Source organism: Schistocerca piceifrons, chromosome 4 (genome assembly GCF_021461385.2).
Source record: "Schistocerca piceifrons isolate TAMUIC-IGC-003096 chromosome 4, iqSchPice1.1, whole genome shotgun sequence".
Classification (NCBI taxonomy): domain Eukaryota; kingdom Metazoa; phylum Arthropoda; class Insecta; order Orthoptera; family Acrididae; genus Schistocerca; species Schistocerca piceifrons.
The window spans coordinates 760,492,132-760,517,617 of record NC_060141.1 but is presented as its reverse complement, the minus strand read 5'-3'; the positions used below and the strand labels follow the sequence as shown (position 1 = coordinate 760,517,617).

At 40.9% G+C, this 25,486-nt stretch overlaps 1 long non-coding RNA gene across 1 annotated transcript; it reads right to left on the bottom strand.

Moving 5' to 3' along the window:
* Positions 1–5,890: 5,890 nt before the first annotated feature.
* LOC124794618 lies at positions 5,891–25,183 on the bottom strand. The gene is made up of 3 exons (XR_007016587.1): positions 25,126–25,183; positions 14,161–14,231; positions 5,891–6,135 (listed from the first exon to the last, which is right to left on the bottom strand). It is a non-coding gene; the product is annotated as an uncharacterized LOC124794618 (long non-coding RNA).
* Positions 25,184–25,486: the final 303 nt, after the last annotated feature.

Here is a 25,486-nt window from a genome sequence, read left to right as displayed (position 1 = left end):
GCAGCAATTGAGAGATTTATACCAAATAAATTAACAAACGATGGAGCTGATTGCTCCTTGGTAACTACACAAAACGTGTCACAACACTATTGCAGAAACAACGAAACAAACATGCCAAATTTAAACAGATGCAAAATCCAAGAGATTGGCGATCTTTTACAGAAGCTCGAAATTTAGCGCGGACTTCAATGCGAGATGCTTATAATAGTTTCCACAACTAAACTTTGTCTTGAAACCTGGGCGAAAATCCAAAGAGATTCTGATCGTATGTGAATATGTTAGCGGCAAGAAACCACCAATGCCTTCTCTGCGCGACAGCAGTGGAGATAATATCGGTGGCCGTGCTGCCAAAGCAGAGTTACTAAACACAGCCTTCCGAAACGCCTTCACAAAAGATGATGAAGTAAATATTCCAGAATTCGAATCAAGAACAGCTGCCAACATGAGTAAAGTAGAAGTAAATATCCTCGAAGTAGTGAAGCAACTTAAATCACTTAATAAAAGCAAGTCTTCTGGTCCATACTGTATACCAGTTAGGTTCCTTTCAGAGAATGTCGATGCATTAGCTCCATACTTAACAATCATACACAACCGTTCGCTTGACGAAAGATCGGTACCCAAAGACTGGAAAGTTGCACAGGTCACACCAATATTCAAGAAAGGTAGTAGAAGTAATCCACTAAATTACAGGCCCATATCATTAACGTCGATATGCAGCAGGATTTTGGAACAGATATTGTGTTCGACCGTTATGAATTACCTCGAAGAAAACGGTCTATTGACACACAGTCAGCATGGGTTTAGAGAGCATCGTTCCTGTGAAACACAACTAGCTCTTTATTCACATGAAGTGTTGAGTGCTATTGACAGGGGACTAAGGACTAATTCCATATTTCTGGACTTCCGGAAGGCTTTTGACACTGTACCACACAAGCGGCATGTAGTAAAATTGCGTGCTTATTGTCTCAGTTATGTGACTGGACCTGTGATTTCCTGTCAGAGGGGGCACAGTTCGTGGTGATTGACAGAAAGTCATCGAGTAAAACAGAAGTCATTTCTGGCGTTTCCAAATGTAGTGTTGCTCTTCCTTATCTGTATAAACGATTTGGGAGACAATCTGAGCAGCCGTCTCAGGTTGTCTGCAGATGACTAACGAAGTCATCAGAAGATCAAAACAAATTGCAAAACGATTTAGAAAAGATATCTGAATGATGCGAAAATTGACAGTTGACCCTAAATAACGAGAAGTGTGAGGTGATCCACATGAGTGGTAAAAGGAATCCGTTAGGCTTCGGTTACACGATAAATCAGTAAAATGTAAAGACCGTAAATTCAACTAAATACCTAGGAATTACAATTACGAACAACTTAAATTGGAAGGAACACATAAAAAAGTTGTGGGGAAGGCTAACCAAAGAGTGCGTTTTATTGGCAGGACAATTAGAAAATGTAACAGATCTACTAAAGAGACTGCCTACATTACGCTTGTCTGTCCTCTTTTAGAATACTGCTGCGCGGTGTGGGATCCTTACCAGACAGGACCAACGGAATACATCGAAAATGCTCAAAGAAGGGCAGCACGTTTTGTATTATCGCGATATGATACAGGATTTGGGCTGGACATCATTAAGACAGAGGCCTTTTTCGTTGCGACGGAATCGTCTCACGAAATTCCGATCTCCAACTTTCTCCTCCAAATGCGAAAATATTTTGCTGACACCGACCTACATAGAGAGAGACGATCACCACCATAAAATAAGAGAAGTCAGAGCTTGTACGGAAAAATATAGGTGTTCGTTCTTACCGCGCGCTATACGAGATTGGAATAACAGAGAATTGTGAAGATGGTTCGATGAACCCTCTGCCAGGCACTTAAATGTGATTTGCAGAGTACCCCTGTAGATGCAGATGTAGATGTAAATGTAAAGGTAGCGTCCCTGACGTCTACCCATCTGCCCTCCCTCTCCAGTCGGCGGGTCGCCTATTTATAAGGGGGGTTGCATTCGACACCACCCTTCTGGAACGTTCCATGAAGGCTGTTTCTTTCGTGACCGTCATGAGGCTAAAACGTCTCTTCTCGCTGCTAGCACGTGATTTTGCTCGACGTCTTCTGCAAATGTCCCCCTTGTGCTGGTGCTTGTGCCGTCCAAGGGTCAGGCGACTGTGCTTGCTAGTAACCTAGCGATGCTCCAGGGTTCGCTCCTTGTTAGCTGTACAAGGTTCGCATAGTGGCTTCCGGCGAGTCAGTGAGATATTTCACAAGCCTCTCGCTCAGCAGCGGTTTCTAAACTTTCTGACAAAATCTGAATACTTCCCACTTATCCATTTTACCATTCTTAGAACTGAATATTTTACTATATACGACAAACAGCTCGAAATTGCCCCCCCCCCCCCCCCACATTAACTTTTTGAATGTTTGGAGGCTGGGCAGGAGAAAGGAACATTTACTGATGTATTCAGAGAAGAACGACCAAGGAGTCAGGAGGGAGTTGAGGGCGGAGCGCCAGACGGATGGGAGTTGCCAGACGTCTGGGGCTGTTTGGCACACTTTGTTGATCTCGAGGAGATGTGTTTGATGTCCGTTGTAGCACGATCCACAATCCGACCAGCTCACTTCTCTTATGTTTCTGATACACATCTTATGTTGCTGATTTAATTCGAATCTGTATTTTGTTTCGATTATCTAATCTGTGACCTACACAGGTAAGGATACATTGGTGCTTCGTATTTCATACTGATAACACCAAATGGGCGTCTTTATGTTGGTGACGCAATGGCAATTAAGAGACCACCGAAACGCCAATGAAGGTATTAAATCGTCATATAGAGTACATCTGCATAATAGTGAGTATATCTCCAATAATAATGGCGCACTGGAGGTTCTCTGTAGACTTAATAATGGCAAATTAATCACTAGTTTTGAGGAAATTGAAATGTATACAGCCTTAAATAAACACCCTGAAAGTGTTGCAAATGAAGAAAGCGACTTAAAAAGTATAGGATTCCTGGGGAACTTCAGGCTTCTGTTGGATTGATGGTGGATGCCACATTGGCAGCACCGCTTAATTCTGTTTTACTGTAACAAACATTTACCTCAGTAGGTCGTCTACGTCCTGTCTAAATATATTACTGTGTCCCTTCCCCCACCTCTCCCCTACATCACCCTGATGACTTTAAGCAATACTTACGATATGAATGTGAATGACGTTCATAAATGTTTGGTGATTTTATACCCTATCTTAAGCTACGAATATGAATGGTTTCCTTGATATTTTATGCAAGGAATTTAGGTCCATGGCCTTATTCTTATTATATTACATCTGTGACTAAATATCATACAGGGTGTATCGGGTTTAGGTAAAGATATTTTTGTGTGTATTACCTTAGTAGGTACACACGTCAGTGTGTTGGTTGTTTTTGTCTACATTGAACAGTATTCCCTCAAACACATCATATAATTTACTACCCGATTTTTCTGCGTGATCTTAATTGCACCACTAAGTGGACCATGCCTGTCAATACACATTAACCATTAGCGTCCATGTGTCCGCACTCCAGCACCTTATCTGCCCTCCAGAGGAAAGTCGGCATTAATGGCTTGCTTTGGACACGTTCTTGGAGGTATTACCCAGCCTAAAAACATATGACTTGTAATAGCTATAATTATTACTCTGCATATGACGTAAATACTGATGTAATGTTCTTCAGTACACCGTCCTACCGTCCTCGGCCACCAATAGAAAGATCTGCACTTACACCTGTTACATCCTGTATATGTTTCCATTCCCCTCCCCATGTTTATCGTACCATTCCCTATAACTTCCCAGTTGTTTTTTTTTTTTTTTTTTTTTTTTTCAACGAAGACGCGGTTAGTGGTTATAATTTTATATTTCAGCCAAATTGCTTCTATGGACTGGGGCAAAGCCACAGAAGTCTTCAATTTTAACTGTGACAGAGATCACTCCTTTCTTATTTCTTTACTTTCCCCTCCTTAACCGGATTTGGTGCACTTTCATATTTTGTAACATGGATGTGCGTTTAGTGTTTTTTAGATGCATGCAATTTCTGTAAGTGCACAGGACAGACGATACAAATGACGTTTTATATGTGTATCACATGTCCTTATTGTACTTAATACAAAGTAGTTAACATCTCTGTTATTAGGTTGAGGAGTTTTACCTTATTTTGCAAAGGGAGCATTTCGTTGTCGCTGTCCTTACCTACGTTTGATGCGTGCCACCGATGAGACATCCTTTATCCATACAGACCTGTAGCTTAATAAAACATTTGGGTATGCCTTAGGTCAGCTGTTTTATGTCTGTCTGCAAATGGACATACAACAAGAATAAGATTGACACTGGTGCATGAAATGATGGGGTGCATAGTGAATTGTTCTTCAATATGTACTTAAGTTATCTTGTGCATGGTTCTGTCACTTGCATTATAAACAATCTGTCCTTATGTAATATATATCGTGTAAGTGTTTCCTAGTAACACCTTCCACTTCCCACCCTGATTCATTAAGGAATCGAACCCTGGCTAGTTTTACAAGCATCTCAATATTTATGACAGCTTATCTCCTTAACTATGCGTAGTACAATGATACAATTTTGCAGATACATTTAATGGTATATGCGGATACTGTCTGCAAAAAGTGTTGCAAATAGAAGTAGTAGTAACGAAGTGATAAATTATATCATCATGCCTGATACTGAAGTTTTAATGCACGAATAGAGAAAATATAGTAAGGGATAAAGCGTTTTCCTTTCCTTATTTTGTGAGAGGTACCACTGAAAAATGTTTCGAAAAAGTTTGCAGTTGTATGTGAAGCTTGGTGGAAGTCGTTAAGTGGTATCATTCTCCAATACTGGATGAATATAGTCTCAACAATTTGCACACTGTTAGTTACATTGCATCGAGACATATACACAGATGGTAACTTTAATAGACTGATTATGTTAGATCTTTAACATAGAATTAAATCTCTTTATGAGTAGATTATGACGAATTTTAAATTTTTAAATTCAGTCGATACTTAGATGAAATATTCAAAATCAAATTTTTGTTGGCCCTTTAAGCCAATAGATAAGCAATTTGCATATGGGTTTGTGCCCCACTTAGGCGTTCAGTAATATAGATTCGTAGATAAGTGGTTCCACAGGTGGGCTAGTGGGCGAATTTGCGTGCTAGACACGTTGCATTCTGTCACGTACAGGTTATGTGAATGTAAGTATTAGGCTGAAATTTATGATGAGCTGACGACGCTACCATTTGGTTCTTTGTTATATGTAAGTTTAACATGCGTTACATGTTTTATTCTGTTTCTGATTTGGTATATTTAGAAGTTGTTTCATAATGTCTTGGAAGTTGGAATTGTCCAGTAGCAAATAAATTTGAAAATTTTGCAGCCCATAACGGACATTGTTTACGTTTAAAAATATATCATAGCTGTGGACCCATGTATAAACAAAATTGTAAATCACATTATCTTTCAGTGGGTACTCCTTCTTCTTCCTTTATATCGTCGCTTGACTGCCCAGGTTTCCCCCATATCTGTAAATTGCTTCCAATCGATTATCTTTTTCTGTTCAAGAACGAATAACGGGAAGTATTTATTCCCCTTTGTAGACTCCTGTTTTCGTATCAAAACTCTCAGATTATCCAATACAGAAATTTATGTGTTGAAGTGTTGTTGCGTAGTGCTCGAACTATTTTCTTATAGTAAAATGCGTGTTTGTGTATTGTGTATTATCAACAAATGTAGCTATAAGACCAGTGAGATTGTCTTAAAGTTTAGGATATGTTGCGCACGAGATCTGCACAGAGTCCTTGTAAACTAAAAATATTTTTTTTATTTATGGTCAACAATTTTTGATTAGGTCTTCCAACACAATGAGCACAGCCGATTGCAGTCGAAGGAGGAGGCCGCCATATACTACTATTAGAAGATATTTTTACAGACAGCTACCACTATCTGGGTTCAGTAGCAGCAGCGATTATGGTGGTGGTCGCTTAACTCAGTGGAACACGTGGTGGTGGTTGCCGTGCCCTCCGTGGTCGATGATCTTGTAAACAGTGTGCGTGTGGTGGATCTTCTTCACGTGGTACGGCACTTGGATGATGATGTGGTGGTGCCTGCAACAAGAGCGCCCATGGTGAACGGCTACTGGAGAGCAGAACGAGGTAGCGAAGCTTCCATTAAGGTTCCATGTGCAGATGTTATTTGACCATGAATGCTTCTCAGATGCTATTAAAATAAAGAAAAGCAAGATATTTGCTACAGATAACATGAACATTCTATGCGAGACGTACCATAGACGAGCTGTTTCTACCGGGCAGAATTACACTCTGGGACCCACTAAGTTAACTAACATAGTGATTCTCAGGATGTTCGGTTACTCCGTGGGATTTTGTTTCACTCGGATTGTTTCAGCACGAACAGCGCTGGAAATGTTTTTAGGGCTATTATTTCTTGCTTTTCTTTTGTGTCAGGAACCCGCAATAAAGGTTTGCAACATGTATAATTCTTCAGGATTAGTAAGATTTTGATGGAGGTTTTCGGGTCAGTAGCCGCTTTCAGACACATATGAAATAACTCTTCCTGATCTAGTCAGCTCTTGACGCTTTGTTGCATCACAACAGATGGTAGTGATGAGGCTGTGAAAAACGCAACTGTATGAATTAATTAACAAAAGAAATTGTTCTTCGTTTCATTGTGACATGAGCGATTTAGGGTCTTCTAGTGTATCTGATGAGGAGGCTAGAAGCCTCGAAATCGGACATGGTATAATAAAGTCAGGAGCAGTTAACTGTCATCACAGGCGATTATGTTTTCAAATTAAGTGGAAAATATCTTCAATCGCACACTGTGTTAATGTCTTTAACATAATGAGGATTATTTTTACTAAAAAATTGATAGCAGAAGTGATCTGAATGGCAAAGGTATTCGTTGTGTTCTGGTGCGATAGTTCGCAGTACTTACACTCTATAAGAATGTGACATTCACGAGATATACACTACTGGCCATTAAAATTGCTACATCAAGAAGAAATGCAGCTGATAAACGGGTATTCATTGGACAAATATGTTATACTAGAACTGACATGTGATTACATTTTCACGCAGTTTGGATGCATAGATCCTGAGAAATCAGTACCTAGAACAACCACCTCTGGCCGTAATAACGGCCTTGATAAGCCTGGGCATTGCGTCAAACAGAGCTTGGATGGCGTGTACAGGTACAGCTGCCCATGCAGCTTCTACACGATACCACAGTGCATCGAGAGTAGTGACTGGCGTATTGTGACAAGCCAGTTCCTCGGCCACCATTGACCAGACGTTTTCAATTGGTGAGAGATCTGGAGAATGTGCTGGTCAGGGCAGCAGTCGAACATTTTCTGTATCCAGAAAGGCCCGTACAGGACCTGCAACATGCGGTCGTGCATATATCCTGCTGAAATGTAGGGTTTCGCAGGGATCGAATGAAGGGTAGAGCAACGGGTCAAATGGCTCTGAGCACTATGGGACTTAAATTCTAAGGTCATCAGTCCCCTAAAACTTAGAACTACTTAAACCTAACTAACCTAAGGACATCACACACATCCATGCCCGAGGCAGGATTCGAACCTGCGACCGTAGCAGTCCCGCGGTTCCGGACTGCAGCGCCTAGAACCGTCCTGCTGGTCACCCAGTGAAAATGAATGAAACCGACGTAACAATAAAAAGCAACGCTGCGAATTTTTAATGTGAGAACTCTTGAAGCTTTTTAAGTAAAACAAATGTTATTAATATTCTACAACTTTATTCTTCATGTCTCCATATTTATTTCTCAATCATCCTGGAGACGAGTATATTCCTCCCAATGAGAGACCAGTTTGTTCATACCGTGACTGTAGAACGTTTGACTTTCTTGACACAGCCACAAATTCACTTCTCTTTGCACCGCTCCATCGCTATCAAAGTTAAGGCATCGAAAGCGTTCTTATGTTTTGGAAATACAATGGGGAAGACGATCGAAGTCAGGGAACCCAAGGCGTCGGATTGTTGCCGATGTCGCAACGCTTGTGTGTGGTCTGGCAGTGTCTTGCTGAAGAAAGGCCTCTTTCTGCAGTTAAAAAGTCGATTACAGCAAGCTGGTTCTCTCGCACAATACGTTACTCACCGCCATATTACAAGCTACAATTTTGTGGCCTCTACTGGTAGAGGGCTACAAATATGCATACAGGAAGAAAAAATATGCAGGACGTTAACAACGTTTATTTTATTTAATAAGCTTTAAGAGTTTTCACGTGAAAAATTCATAGACATTACTTTTAAGCACGTCCTAGTAATTCCGCATAACATAAAGTAATCTAGTCAGAGGCGGAATGTTCGTGGTGACGCGAAGGTAAAATGGATGCCATTGGGTAAATAGAGAGAGTACACAAAGTATTCTTGTTATACATAGCTATGGAACATCTGTGGAACGGAAGAAGACTACAGAAGAAGAAAATGGCCTGCGAGGGTCTACATGACATGTTGGCGACAAGAATATTACGGACGAGTCTCATTTTGACTGCAATAAAATACTATCCTTCCCCCTTCGTCCGGCATATCAACCATATCAAGCCAGGCCTGTGAATCAGTTCGTGTAAGCTCTGGGAAAAGATGGTGCTTGCTGCGACCATGGCCGCTCGATATTTCCTACAGTGACGCACGAAAATTTAAAATCCGGCATTTTTGATGGCCCTCAATTAAGCCTTTGATGAAAAACAATAGTTTTTGGAAAACATGAATAACTTAGAAATATTTCTGAAATGACAACATTTTTCACATTTCTTTGTAATTAGTATTTTCCACACTATTGACCAGTTTCGACTATTACGCCGTATCAAGCGGTAGTTGATGTACTTGAGCACGTGCTACGAGGCTGTCCAGACATGAGCATATGGGAGACAAATATAGAACTTAGGGCAAGTAACCATATGTACAACTGTTATAAACACAATAGCTGAAACGAGAACACTACCCAGCGTTAGTCAGTTGTGATAAAGTGAACTGGCCTGCAGGGGTGGCCGAGCGGTTCTAGGCGCTACAGTCGGGAACCGCGCGACCGCTACGGTCGCAAGTTCGAATCCTGCCTCGGGCATGGGTGTGTGTGATGTCCTTAGGTTAGTTAGGTTTAAGTAGTTCCAAGTTCTTGGGGACTGATGACTTCATAAGTTAAGTCCCATAGTGCTCAGAGCCATTTGAACCATGAAATGAACTAACATAGGAATCAACTGGCGCTTGGGAGTATTTTCGTCTCAGCTATTACTTTGAAATTAATTTTGCACCAATAGTACACATGACTACTTGTAAGTATAATGGCTGTTATTTCAGCAGCTTCCTGACTGGTGTGATGCCAATCCTTTCATCTTAGAGTAGCACTTGCAGCCTACGTGCTCAATTATTTGTTGGATGTATTCCAATATTTGCCTTTCCCCACATTTTCCACACTCTACAGCTCCTTCAAGTGCCGTGGAAATTAAATCCTTGATATCTTAACACATGTGCTACCATCCTGTCCCTTCTTCTGGTCAACATGTTTCGCATGTTGCTCTCCTCGGCGATTCTGCGCAGAACACAACTCATTTCTTTTCTTCTCAGTCCACCTGTTTTCAACCTCCTTCTGTAGTACCAAATTTGGAACGCTTCGATTCTCTTCTTTTCCGAATTTCCCTCATTTCGCGATTTGCTTGCATACAATGCTGTGCTCCAAATGTACATTCTCAGAAATTTCTTCCTTAAATTAAAGCCGTTGTTCGATACTAGCGGACTTCTTTTGGTCGGGAATGAAGTTTTGCCTCTGTCACTCTGCTTTTTATGTATTTCTTGTTTTGTCCGTTGTGTGTGATTTACTCCAAAGGTAGTAAAAGTCCTTCACTCCGTGTAACTCGTGGTCCAAATTTTGATAGGTTGGTCGCTAATCTCATTTCTGATACTCCTCATACTTTCACCTCTTTTCGGTTTACTCTCAATCCGCGGAGTGTAGTCACTAGTTTGTTCGTTCCATTCAACAGGCCATCCAATATGCCTCAGATTCAGTATGTCATCACCGAATATTATCAATGATACCCTTTGACCCTGAAAATTAATCACATTTCTGGAACTTATTTTTTATTTCCATCATCGCCTCTCCGACGTTCTAGTTGAACTGTAGGGCAGATAAGCTACGTCATACCTTAAAATCTTTTTAATCAGATCACTACTATGTTAGCTGCTTTGTACGTTCAAGTACATCTGACTGTTGTTTAAAGACGTACAAATTGTTGTTCTTGTACGTACATTGTACAATACGTCTTCCATTAGGGGTTCTACCTATTTCTACCTATTTTTGTGTCCTGAATGGGGTGACTTCAACAGAAACCAGCGTAACTTCAGGTGTGCCCCAGGGCTCACTAAATTCCGAAATCCAATCTTCACCGAAGATGTAGAGCATATATTATCACCACCAACTTTCAAATCGCGCAATGATCGCCATTCAAAGATAAGGGAAGTTATAGCTCGTACTGAGGCGTTCAGTCGTTTTTCCCTCGCGCGATCCGTGAGTGGAATAGATGGGGGAAGTATGACTTTGGCGCGAATTGTACCCTCCGCCACAAACCACTTGGTGGCTAGCGAAGTATATATGTAGATGTAGATTTTCACTTTTCATTTTTCATTGTCCAACTGTTTTTCTCCAGTTCGACAAATCCAGTTAAAGTGTCTTGGTTTTTCTTATGTCTCTCAGTGTAAGAGCTTGCTCTCTGATGTCTTTACCTTCACTACAGCAAAACTGATAGTGCTCTTACTTCTCTTATCTATTATTCTGTGTATTATTGAGTTTAGGAATAGATTTTCCTCTCACTGCGAAAATGACCTACAGTATTATTATCTACAGCTTGGAAGCATAAGCTGTTAGCTGAATATACCGTAGTTCTCGCATCATGTCTGCCCATAGTAGCTGCGGGATTGTGCGCATGATATCTTACTGAAAGTCTGATGGTATGTCTCCATATTCATACATTTTGCAAGCAGAGATGAATAGCCGTTGGCTGCCATTTTCCCGAACGATTTTAGAAGTCTCTTAAAGCATACTAGCCAAAAAAAGGCCAATAGTGTAAAATGAACACTAGTTACTGCCTCTAGATTACGGGTTCCTGGGTTCGATTCCCGGCCGGGAGAGTTCCTTCGCTCTGGGACTGGGTAATTGTGTTCTTATCATCACTTCCTCTCATCTTCACCTACATGCAAGTCGACGAAGTGGTGTCAAACAGAAAGACTTGCAGCAGGCCGCCGAACGACGCCGGGCGTGTATTCCGGCCAATAATACCACGCCATCATTTTCACAGTGTAAGGTGGAAAATATTGGCGTTTCAGAAATTTTGTGAGATTGTGGTAGGCCTACCTGCCTGAAGAAAAGTAACCTTGCAGAAAGATGCTTGGTGAACTTTTTCGTAATGTAGTGAGGAACCTACTTGGTAATATATGGGCAATCAAGTACGAGGTTTTAGATGAAGCACTGCTGATGTCAACGCAACGGCTACGCAATATGACTGCCTCAAGCTTGGTAAAGACAGTATTTTATTGGTTGTCGCACTTTTTGTGCCCTTATAAGTGTCAAATAATGTCTTACTTTGAAATGCGAGACAATAATCACTAGTCACAATTTCTGCACTACTGATACTAGTACTGCTGCCATGTGATTGCACCTGTAACGCTCTAGACTGAACGTCTTAATAGGTTCCTTGAAAAGTTGTGACATCAGGGAACTTAAAAGAGTCTGTAACATAGTAAAATAGTATTTGGGTCAAACAAACATAGTTTATGGATTAACAATATAGTTTATTAACGCGATAACAAATCTAAGAAAGTCTTTTCTTTTTGACGAAAATATTCGACATCCCGCAATAGGTGCTGCAGCCCACTACAGGACCGTCACTTCCCTGCCCTCTATCACAGAATTCGTAAAGTAAGGATTGCGTGACGTTACTCATAGACTTAAAAAAGATTCGCAGTGTGACTGATGTTAACCCGCTTTCTGAAAGAATTAGATCTGTACACTGATGCATGAGCAATCGTTCAAAAAACCCATTGAAAACAACCTGTAAAATAAATTATGGGGAACAGATTGTGGATAGCTTTGAACTCAAGACAGAAGTGTTGCGAGGATGTTAACTCTCATCTTTAGTTTTGTTCTAGAGAGTGTTATTTATGTAGTGTTGCAAAAGATGGAGTAGAGAATGTATTGAGTATGTGTACAGATTACATTATAATAACAGTAATCTGATAATACATTATTTACCTTGGACAAATGATGTTGTGAATTTTTCAGGTTATCTTGACACAGCTGCTAAATAGTTTACTACAGAAAAAACTACATGTTTAGACCCCGAATATCAGTTTAGAAAACAGTCTGGAAAGTTCAGTAAGTCAATATCCAGGGGCCTAACGGTAAAGTAGTGAGTAATGGAACCGGTAGAAAAGTCCAAGTGTGTAAGAAGTCAGATGGAGCCCAAAAACACTAAGAAAGAGGCTCTTAAGGCAACTGTCAACAAGGTGGAAATGAAGTATGTGCTGTGTTGAGACCTTGCACCCACTCAGCGAGCAACCAACAACACAGACAGGTTATGTGAGCGTGGACTTCACAGGGGACATTTCTTAAGATATCTGAGAAGAGATGGCTAGCCTTCCGTACCGGCCGTTGTGGCCGAGCGGTTCTAGGCGCTTCAGTCTGGAAAAGCGCTGCTGCTACGGTCGCAGGTTCGAATCCTGCCTCGAACATGGATGTTTGTGTTGTCCTTAGGTTAATTAGGTTTAAATTGTTCTAAGTCTAGGGGACTGATGACCTCAGATGGTAAGTCCCATAGCGCTTAGAGCCATTTGAACCATTTTTTGCTGGCCTTCCGTGTCAGCACCAGGCAGCAACCTAAGTGCCGCTCGAGGTCACTGGCCCCACAGACATTTTCTCCTCCACTGGTTATGTGATCAAAAGTAGTATCTACAGTATCTGGTGACAGGGCTACCAGTTCGCTCCGATGAGTGTTTCCTGGGACAGGCACCGATTTCAAAAGCGTTCGCACAATCAAGATCTCACTCTGGAGCCATTGCTACGACGCCACTGCTGTCCATGTCAACCTTTGGCTCCAGGAGCTGCCAGCTATGGATCTCCACCATCTGTGGCCTCTACACTTAAGAAACGTGGCCGCCGACGCTGTGAGCAGCAATTGGACGTCATAACATTTGTCTTTGTTTTTCATCAGCAATACACCGGATATAAAGTTTCGTGTGTCACTGTGGGGCTTTCTCGTGCATGTCCCTTCAGGACTTCAACTTCCGGACGTCCCTTCCGGACTTTGACTGTGCCCTTGCTTATTGCATGGATATTGGATTTCTGGACTTTCAATTTACTGTGACTTCTTAGGCCCTCAGCCTTCTGACATTATTATTGTTCTTTAAAATTCAAGAAGTGAATTGTCTTCAGTTATTACGTTTCAGACTAGCTCCTATCGGAGAAGATTGTTTACGTGTGTTACCATAAATTTAATGCTCACTTTATACCTGGGTGTTTTTCCGGCGCCGTCTTCGTTGGACATATCAGTACCACCACACAAAAGATGTTTATAACAAATAATCAGTGTCCATCAGCGTCAAGCTCATACTATGCATTACAGTAATGATGAGTCTGAGTGAGATACTGAATCTAGTCGAAAAAGAGATTCATGTGGCAGAAGATACATGTGAATAAAGAAACAAGCATAATTCGGAGGAAGAGTTTCTTCTATGGTCATAAACGAAATCGTTCCTATCGACTCGTTGTCTAACTTTTGAATCACAAAACCGGAAAATACTCTTTCGGAGAAATAGAAGAACTAGAACATAGTATCTTGAAGCATTGCTCTCTAAAGAAAAGAATTTCCACCCAAAAGGTAAGAAAAAGAGCAGTGAGACGTGAACCATGGAATACAAGAAGGCACACCGAAGGAGAAGGCGAGAATACTGGGAGAAAGAGCTGAAAGGAGAACGGAATGGGAGGTGATCGATTGATATGTTTTCCGTAACTGGCCGTAGCGTAAACATGAAAATTGTACGAAGATGGTACTGTGGATGAATATAAAATGTCCTTTGTGTTGTTTATGCTACATTTGTCGAGGTACTTACTTTTTGCCACCACCGTAACCGCCGCAAAGACAGACCATGGCACCAGCCAACAGCAGCGCCAACACGCGCACCTGAAGACAGAGGCAAGCATCAAGTTCGAAACGCCATCCTAATATATCTTTATTTTCCTTATTTTTACAACTTTTGGCATGGCTCAAGAATTGATAGAAACACATTAAAGATATGAGAGAGTTCTTCACTGTATGAGTCACGTATTTTTGTTTCCAGGGAACGCAAATCACAGCATAAATGATGAATCGCTTTGTAATAACTAAAGCTGCATTGGAACCAAAAGGATAAGGTTAATCACGAAAGGAGGGAAACTGAGAGCGAAAACTAATCACTAATTGTAAATAATCGTAACGATTTCGTCACAAACTGAAGTGAGATTTAAGTACAGAAAAAGACTACTCGATTTCCAACAGACGTTTGCTTAAAGAGAACGAAAAGCATTGCTTTAGACATACAGTGCCCTTGTAGCGTTATATTTTCGTTGGGACCAAGCGCTAAAAGTCTCATATGCAACGTAAGGGCTGTTTGCTTATATTTAATGTTAGGGGGGAGTGCTCCTATCTGAGGATAAAAAAAGGCGAATAAGCAAAATTTTGGCATGCGAACATGCTAACGCTCGCCGGCCGGGGTGGCCGAGCGGTTCTAGGCGCTACAGTCTGGAACCGCGCGACCACTACGGTCGCAGGTTCGAATCCTGCCTCAGGCATGGGTGTGTGTGATGTCCTTAGGTTAGTTAGGTTTAAGTAGTTCAAGTTCTAGGGGACTCATGACCTCAGAAGTTAAGTTCCATAGTGCTCAGAGCCATTTGAACCATGCTAACGCTCATTTTAACATGCAACTCATCTCTCGCTCCCACAAGCTCCTCTGCGACTATAATTCGCTCACACCCACAAGTTCATCGCTGTAACTCGTTCATACCTATCCACTCCCGCTTGCCCATTCTCACTCACTCATTCAGGCCAACTCATTGTCATTATCTCTCTGTGTCTCTCTAACTGCCACTGTCTCCTGCCTCACAGCCACGTTCTCCTTCGTTCGGTCCTACTACTGTTGTCTCCTCTCGCTGTCACTGTCTCCCTCTTGCTCTCTCTTACTGCTCCTATACAATTCATTTCTTTCCACTAGTGCTGATTCTTCTCTCCGTCACCCTCTCTTGCTCCTTGTCAGTGTCAAAGACTCTGTCTCTCACTATCACTGGCTCTCACTCAGTTTCACTTTCTCCTTCTCTTTCGTTCTCTCCCACTGCCACTCACTCATTCACTCTTTTCCTAGCAATGTTTTATCACTGTCAAGTATGTTCCATTACCTACTGGTACCTACTCTGTAGGAATCAGCATGGGTTTCGAAAAAGACGATCGTGTGAAACCCAGCTCGCGCTATTCGTCCACGAGACTCAGAGGGCCATAGTCACGGGTTCCTAGGTAGATGCCGTGTTTCTTGACTTCCGCAAGGCGTTTGATACAGTTCCCCCACAGTAGTTTAATGAACAAAGCATATGGATTATCAGACCAATTTTGTGATTGGATTGAAGAGTTCCTAGATAACAGAACGCAGCATGTCATTCTCAATGGAGAGAAGTCTTCCTAAGTAAGAGTGATTTCAGGTGTGCCGCAGGGGGGCTGTCGTAGGACCGTTGCTATTCACAATGTACATAAATGACCTTGTGGATAACATCGGAAGTTCACTGAGGCTTTTTGCGGATGATGCTGTAGTATACCGAGAGGTTAAGACAATGGAAAATTGTACTGAAATGCAGGAGCATCTGCAACGAATTGACGCATGGTGCAGGGAATGGCCATTGAATCTCAATGTGGACAAGTGTAATGTGCTGCGAATACATAGAAAGAAAGATCCTTTATCATTTAGCTACAAAATAGCAGGTCAGCAACTGGAAGCAGTTAATTCCATAAATTATCTGGGAGTAGCCATTAGGAGTGATTTAAAATGGCACGACCATATGAAATTAATCGTCGATAAAGCAGACGCCAGACTGATATTCATTGGAAGAATACTAAGGAAATGCAGTCCGAAAACAAATGAAGTAGGTAACAGTACACTTGTTCGCCCACTGCTTGAATACCGCTCACTGGTGTGGGATCCATACCAGACGGGGTTGATAGAAGAGATAGAGAAGATCCAAAGGAGAGCAGCACGCATCGTTATAGAATGATTTAGTAATCGCGAAAGCGTTACAGAGATGAAAGATAAACTCCAGTGGAAGACTGCATGAGAGTCGCTCAGTAGCTCGGTACCGGCTTTTGTTGAAGTTTCGAGAATATACCTTCACTGATGAGTCAAGCAGTATATTGCTCCATCATCTGCGAAGAGACCATGAGGATAAAATCAGAGATATTAGAGCCCACACATAGGCATACCGACAATCTTTGTTTCCACAAACAGTACGAGAATGCAATAGAAGGGAGAACTGATAGAGGTACTCAACGTACCCTCCGCCACACACCGTCAGGTGGCTTGCGGAGTATGGATGTAGATGTAGATGTAATTTTTTCTCTCACACCTCACACCTCCATTGTCTTCTGCTCTCTTTCTATACCACAACCAATGGCTACTGTCTTCCAGTATTTGTTACTTTTCCTTCTGTTTCCCACTGCCACTGTGTCTGTCACAGCGTAAAAAAGTGCGAATATGTTCGCACGTCAAGACGCGAAAAGTTTTAAGATTGGTGAGGAAGGCAGAATGAGGCAACTGGTACCGCACTTTTCAGTCAGAGCTATTAAACGGGAGCTTATTCATCTTTTTTATGCATTGATAGGAGCACTTTTCTCATTTTTATGCTGGTTTCTTTTTCTTCCCTGCTACAAAAGGGCACGTCACTCACACGAAAACATATTCATGGGACAGCAAAATTGTGATAGTTTACTTAGTGGAATTTAAAAAATGCAAAACTTGTTTTCACCTCAGACTGGATTTTACGCAGACAAAAATTTTTTGTCAGGATTTGTAAGCGGTGGGTCCTTGAGGTACGGCACTATGCGAATACCAAGAAGTAAGTTTAAATATTTTTATTAACAAAGGAGGATTGTAAAACAGGCACGCTACGTGCGCCCATCATCACTGTGTGTGACATTCTAACACCGGCTAATTACGGTCGTGTCGAAAGGCTCCAAGGTGAGCTAAGAAAAGAGTCATATTCGCGCCCGAGGCCGCATTAGTTAATACGGCGCACTGCGGACAGCACCCAGTCGCGTACTCGCTCTGCATCGCAGTGTGGCCAGGTGCGCATCTGCTGACCAAGCAAATTGTCAGCATTCCAGATAGGCCAGCTGGCGAGCGCGTGTCCGTACCGTACGGCTGCGTGCAATCCGTAGACGCTTACAGCATGTACTTTACTACTACAGCGTAGAATTTCCAGAACCTTTCTGATGATAACGGAGACTCTTTACAGCGTATTTCTCCCTGCTACGTCACTTTGTAAACTACGTTTTCGCCTCACACCGCATTTTACGCGTACAAGTAGGATAACTTTGAACCTCTCTATCTCGGAACGATTAAAGATGACAAGTTTGAAGGCTGTTCCAGATCAGAATCTTAGGAATATTTAGCAAAAATTATTGCCATTTTCTCTGCGTAGCCATCTTGGAATCGGCGGATCGGTTTTGGTATCCAAAAACCAATTTTGTTATGGTGTCTTTCGATAATGGATAAAGATTTTTGGTAACCGGAAGATCAGAGTTCTGTTTAAACGTCTAGAGAATGTACCTTTAAAATCCGACCAATTATCTGCTGTTAGTTGTTTAGATATCCTATGCTGACACCGAAAAAAGGGGGAAACACATTTGTCGAGTTTTCTCAGGAACCTCCCATGAACCAAAAAGTGTCTACATCAGCGCATTAAGGCGCACTGTAGGAGGCGTCTAATCCAAAAACAACTAACCGATTTGTTTCATTTGCCTAAGCTGGAGGAAGTAATATTCCAGCTTAGACTGTAAGCCTACTATAGGATAGTTACAGCAAGGTGATCCTTCTGATGACTATACAAATGGTTCCTAGCCCAAGGGTTGTCCAAAGCACTTGACCCTACCTTTCTGTCGATAATAGAAACAGAGGTACGAACCCTGCATAATTCCATTTTTACATGTGGCGTTTCGGAACACACCGATTAGCACCCAAAAACGAAATTGTACAAATGCAAGATCATCGACTAAGTTTTTATAAAGCCATAGAAATCATAGTTTTGATTGGTTAGTCGCTTGACTGTGGGTGAAAGCATTGAAAAATGACATCGAAAATCGTTGCTCTCGTCAGTTGCGAAGTTCACGCTATTAATCGATTTCTGTGTGCATAAGAATCTACAGTTGCTGTTATTTATCTAAAATTGAACCAGACCTACATGAATGAACTCAGCAGACTGAGGCGTGCCACCAAAATCGGGAAAGTGTCAACCAAAACAGTCTCCCTCCACAACAACACGTATCGACCCTCCGCTGCCCGAACAAGCATAAGGTTCTTCTTGCAGCTGAGACAGTAGCTTGACGGACGACACTTAGAAGAGGACGAGTAACTCAAGACTGCCTCCATCAGCTGGTTCAATTTCCAGGAGGATAACTTCCATGCAAACGGCTGAAGAAACCAGTGCAACGCTACAGAAATTTTTACAATGAACGGCGATTATGTGCAAAAGTAAAGTAGGTTTGTAGACACTGAAATCTCCATTAAATTCTTTCCCTAAAAAACATTACTTTTATGACTTTTCGAATACGCATCCTAGTATCTCAGTGATGATTCCAATGAAATACCATTAAGATGACATTTGGACACTGTTTTGCCGGGTAGAATCGTCATTATGCGCCTTGAAATAAGTCACACACCTTACAGTATGAAAGGGAAGGTTGTGCCACAGTGTGTCATTTCATGGCTTTGGTAACAGGGGTAAAATGAATCGACGCAATTTCTTTTAACAGCACGAGCTTCGGCGTCTATTTCACGTACTGTTCCGGAAAGGCACATCGAGAACAGAGTGCGTCTCCACCATAACACAGTTTGATTGAAAAACATCGAGCACTGGGTATACTTACTCACTGGTTACAATAAAACAATTCAGAAGTTAAGCAGAATCAAATTATTTCAAGTCTTACTGTTCAAATGTTTTTGTCAGCAGTAAGTAAGATGAATACAAAGTTTGTGTGACATAATATATACGACGCAACCTGAAATAGCCCAAGAACTTAGATAAGGGTGTCCTCTATCATCTCCTCAGTTAAATTTATATGTTGTTGAAAATAATAACACCACACAAGACACAATGCTCTCTGCCGGCGACCGAGTGATTTTATCTGTAACCGGAGGAGATCTGCGTGCACCTGCTCATGAAACTAGCAAATGAGTGGGGGAGAGTGTTCTCCCTTCCAACACATTCAGATTTATTTTCAGGCTTATGCCTCTAGCCGTGCCAGTAATAAAAATTTAAAATGTATTTTCTTATTCCACGTTTAATGATGGTATTCAATTTTTTGTGCTGCACTGTTCTTCTAAAATTATAAAATTACTCCAGGAAAGTAAGGCTTTTCCAAAAAAAAAAAAAATCCAAGGTGCAGCGTGGTCATGTACGAAGAAACAAATATTCCATTGAAATTGAAAGATGTTGCTGTCGAGAAAACATTGTCAGTATTGTATTTAATGGGCTACCTGTTACATGATTACTTTACCACAAATCAACAGTCAGTAAATGAGATCAAATCAAACAGAAGTATTATCAGAAACGAGCTACAAGTGAAATACACACTGTAACAGAATCCATTGGAAAACAATAGAAATTCTAATTTTCAATACAGATAAAATTCTTAAGATGTTAAGGAAACTTAGTTTATTTGCAAATATCACAAGTTGCTTGATAAAGGCTTCCTTCCATCTCAAGGTTCAAGACGGTACACGGCCGACGAAGTATGACTCAGCTGTCCAAACGTTATATAACTGGTAATAAAATTTGTAGAATTTTACTTGCCATAAAATTCTGTTACTTGAAAATTATCTTCTAAACAGCTTTAACGTGTTGTATTGCGCAGCACTTAAATGTGTAGAGCTCCTCGAGATGTTTACAGATGCGGCACAAGCCACAACCTCATATCTCTCTCTCCTAAAAAAAAAAAAAAAAAAAAAAAAAAAAGAGGGGAGGGGGATGAGTGTGAAATGTGGGAAACTGTTTACGGCGTTTTCCAGTGCATAATCCTTCATGTGATTCTAAAGTCCATCATTAGCTTGAAACACTTATCAGGAAGCATCATGTATTCATAAGAACACTGTCCCCCAAGTACGACACTTCTTCCTATACACTCTAATATATTCAGGTCAGAAACATCAGATCGTTTAGAGGTTATGGACGAGTTAGGGCCAAAATAGTCATTAAGGACAGAGTAGCAAAATACATTAGCAAGCTCTTGTATCTTGGGTGTAACAGTAGTCGTTTATCAAATGATGATGTGAGCCGAGAAGCACAGGAATATCTGTGTGACACAAACGGTGTTATCTAGATAGGAGAAAAGATACATTGCTTCAAGTTTGTAAAGCAATGGCGATAGTAACGTTCTTTTGTGGACGTTAGTGTAACACATTTACTAAATAACAAATCAAATGATACAATGTACAGTGATGAGATTTATGAGAGCAGCAGCTGACTAGACATTACTTAACAAGAAAAGAACTGAAGATATCAGAAAGAATTAAACATATTTAACTTGAATGAAGAAATAGTGAAACTCGGGAACAACTGAAAAGAATTTGTAACAAGTAATCAACAAACAAGAAGACTGAAGCCACTGCTGAATTATAAGTCAAAACAAGGAGAAAGATCGGTTGGCTGAAGGAGAGATGGAGGAAGCAAAATGTTTGAAGGCGTTGCAAGACTGACAAAGCTGAATTCCTTGTGCTAATTGCTTGTATCTAGTGGACATGTTTCTAATATTTGTTCATTATCAAATCCGGGAGATTGAAATAAATGCGTGAATCTGCCTCTGAAGCTGCTGATAATGAACTCAAAGTGTGCAGTGCTAAAGCGTCGAGTGCACGCTGACAAGCGATGCGCCACGAAACGACATCAAGAAGGCGCTGACCCGCACACTGATGGAGAGAGTGTGCCGCGCTTCGACCATAAATATAACAGACTGGCCCTGACGTCATTTTCGTGGGTCCAACATCTCTGGGCTAAAGTCACGTGAATGTTAGCAAAACATGGTTGTTTCGTGTTGCGCTTATGGCTGTACTCAGCGTTTTGTCGGGGGAAATGGCATTACATTTCACGTGTAAGTGTTTCTATGATAGTGCAGATGCGTTTATTGAAATCTGCTGAAGTGACTTTTATATGTTTTTACACTTGAAATAGAGTACCACGTAAATTAAAGTGTTGAAAGTGATGCCTGTAAAGTCAGACTCATATTACATTTTGGAAAGTATCTGTGATAATTCGGTTCCAGAAGTAAGTATAACTGTTTCTCGTTCCTACACATAGGTTCCCTAAGGCTGAAAACCGAAGGCAGCTTTGGATACAGGCCCTGAAACGGAAAAACCTTAAGCCATCTGCACATACGCGCCTTTTTGTATATACAAGTGAGATTATAATAATAAGGTAAGAGCACCTATAGTCGGCACGTGAAGAGAATTTTTTTCTACCTTCTAATACTATTAAATAAATGTAGGCTCCAAAATTATTATCTAAAACTTCAAAGTCTCACCTTTCACTTAAAATATCATTTTTTTAAACTGATAGTTTAAACTTTTGTAAAAATAGTAGGAACTGAACCTTTGAAGTGCACCTAATATTGCTACTCTAAAATCGACCTGCTCCTAAAGTCGACAATTTTGGCACCTATAGTTGACATAATTCCCACATCCCATTTTCTTTTATAAGTGACTAGAGCTCAAAACGTGGCGAATCCAATGTTTAAAGTTTTGACATGAGCCCACTCTTACTGTTTAAAAGAATTTTAACGACATTTTACTTTAATTGATAGTTTATGTTAATTTCGTCCCGCTGCCCACCAGAGGGGCGTTCGATGTATTTGTTAGATTTTATAAATGGCTCTGAGCACTATGGGACTTAACAGCTATGGTCATCAGTCCCCTAGAACTTAGAACTACTTAAACCTAACTAACCTAAGGACAGCACACAACGCCCAGTCATCACGAGGCAGAGAAAATCCCTGACCCCGCCGGGAATCGAACCCGGGAACCCGGGCGTGGGAAGCGAGAACGCTACCGCGCGACCACGAGCTGCGGACTTTTATAAATGGTACTGTGAACAAATCCAGGTGAAATGTAGTTCTGACATAATTTTTTGAGAATAAAAAAGAAATTTTGGTTGGAGGCGTTTGGCAGTATATGGGAAATATGGGTAAAATATGATACAAACATAAGATGGCAGACCGCTGATTTGAAATCCCGCCACGTTTTGCCAACAGTCACGTGGTTTATGTTGGAGCCACACCAGCCCTATAGCTGCTGCACAGCAAGGCCAGTCCACTAGTATCTACGGCCGAAGGTGCAGCGTGACACCTCCAGGAAGACACAGTTCAGCGATCCCTGTCAACGCTGACTTATAACAGTCGCCTATCGCTGGTGGCGGCCCAGTTCGGCCGCAGACTTCGAGAGCATCAGTACTGACAAAAAGGAAGATGATACTTAGCCTGCGTTCTACAAGTAGTAGTACTGAATAAAGTAATTGCATTTAGCAGACACAGGAAGCTCAGGAAGCCGCTTCATAATGACAAGATTACTTTTCTTTCATTTTTAGAAATGAAGAGTTCTTTTAGTTTGAAAGTGTTTTGTAGAGTTCATTTTGTATTCCTGCCACCGGCCATCGTAACTTCTTCCGTTTCTCTGTCGGTGCTGAATCCCACAGTAGCGGACACAACACCAAGATCGAAATACACCTAGTATAAGAACAAAAAGTATAAATTTCAGTTAAGAAAGTGAAGGAGATGGTATTTAATGAGTTCATGGGTGCTGTAAGATTAGGGTCATTCAAAGAATCTATAAAACGAGAGTGTCATGATGTAAATAACAAAACGCTGCAATATTTAAGTTTTTTCATCTATAGCACGATACATTTCTAAATACTAAACAACAATTATTTTACATTCAATGGTAACACTGATCAAAAACGAGATGGGCTAGCCGTGGCCTCATCCATATCTGGCACAATTGCAGACATTGTCATTAATCAGCTACAACAGAAAATAGTCAGCAACCAGGAACTCTAATCAAAAACTAGTGTACTACAAAAGACAGATAGACGACACGTTAATTTTAGTCGAAGGTGACACCAGTAACACCAGTAACATCATTAACTTGTTCAGTAACGTAAACAAGAAAATAAATTCCAGAGCTGTATACCAGATAATTAGTAGGTTTAATTTCCTGAATTTGTGCAAGGAAAAATCACAATTGGCTCAATGTCAAGATATAAAGGAAAAAAATATCTTTCAGCACCACAGTCCCTGCCACATCACGTCACGCAGATACACCCAAAAAGTTTTCAAAAGAAACGATAGTAGTCAAAACAAACAAAGTTCCCTTGAACAAAGAAAACAGCGATAACCAGTTGGCCACCTTTAAGCAAACTGTAATGCCCAATGATTTCCCCAGCGCAATTACTCAATGATAGACAAAATGCAGAAAGAAAATGAAATGACTGGCTCTATGGAAGAAACTACATATACGGATACAATTGAACTGGTTACCAGAATACCTTCTGTAAGTAATATTTGCCCTTCCCCCACTCCCCCCCAAAAAGCAAACCTACTTAGATCACAAAAACGGAAATTAGCTTTCCCCACAAACAACAAACTACAACAGAAATTAGTTCACATCTTAAACAATAAGACTCAGGAATACACAAAATCACATGCAAAACGTGCTAACCTGTTACATAGGGCAGTCTGGCAGGAACTTTCATACTACATACATCGAACAGATCAGCTGTTGGAAACACAACCAATTCGCTAAATCAGCCATAGCAACCCAGATACGAGTAAAAAAAAGCATTCGAAGAAGATATTTTAAGATACTCCATGATTTGTTAGTAGCACATACAATGGACTAATTGTAGAGCTGCTTATCTTTGTACTCATCAAAATGCAAGGAGAAAAAATTCTCACTCATAATTCAGATGGTGAATCAATTAATTTCTTCAAATATCTCTACTGCATGTAACAACTACAGAAAATCCAAAAATATATTCAATCCTTCCTACATTGCACTCAATATGTGCAAAAAATATTATATAATAGAATATAAATCATAATCGATAATTTAAATAGTAGTGTTAGGACAGAAGTCATAATTTGCAAATTATTCTAAATAATGTAATTTAACAGACATGGCATAACTTTGACTGTAATTTAACTCTTTAGGGACCCAAAATGTCGTAATACATTTGTAACATAATTTGATTTCACAGAAATAAACCACGTGAGTGATGGTTTGCGTGTGTGTGGATTTATGTACAAATTATTGGTAGACAGACAAATTATTGGTAGACAGACAAGAAATACTAGTTTCTAACATCAACACGTTGGAAAAACACAAAATTTATGTTTTTTCATTTTCTGATTGCAGTAGAAACACAAAAAATACAACTGCAGTACAAGAGAATCTGAACAACACACGCAAACATAACATACTAATGTAAATATTTGCACTTGTTAATGGGACTCAATTCTCGAAACGCAGCGTCCTATACATGAAAAAACTTATCTGCTGCAGTGTTTCAGCACTGACTTTCAAACAACATGAGTGTCTATCTCGTTGGTTGTACATTCAGGAATCCCGCAATGTGCTCGGCACATAGTTTGTTAAACGTATGCAAGTCTGTCTCTTGTTAGCAGCATATACGGAACACCGATGTTATGAGACACTCTTCTTCGTCTGAGACGTGTGATAGTTGGTAAACAACTGACACCTGCAGTGGCAACGGTGGAAATAGATGGTGACGTCTCTTACCAGGGCGGTGATCTGCATTGCTGGAGACGGTGCTGTTACGAAACGAAACGCCCTGAAGAACGGGCGCCGCTTTTATAGCACCTCCCGACGCGTTTCCGCCTTTCTTCCGCCATCTCTTCTCCTCTCTCTCTCTCTCTCCTAGGCTTTCTATTATAACCGTCTCGGCAGTTGGGCAGCGTGACTGATGCATTCTCCTGACTCATGGGCTGCCAGTTTCTTTATGCATATAGAGAAAGCTGTGCTAGCCACTTAGGTTTTGTATTCCACGGTCCGAGTCTCCTCGAAAGCCTAAACCCGCGGAAGATAAGGAGCGCGGATGCTGCTAATCGATTTGATGTATCAAGCACCACACACCTAGTAC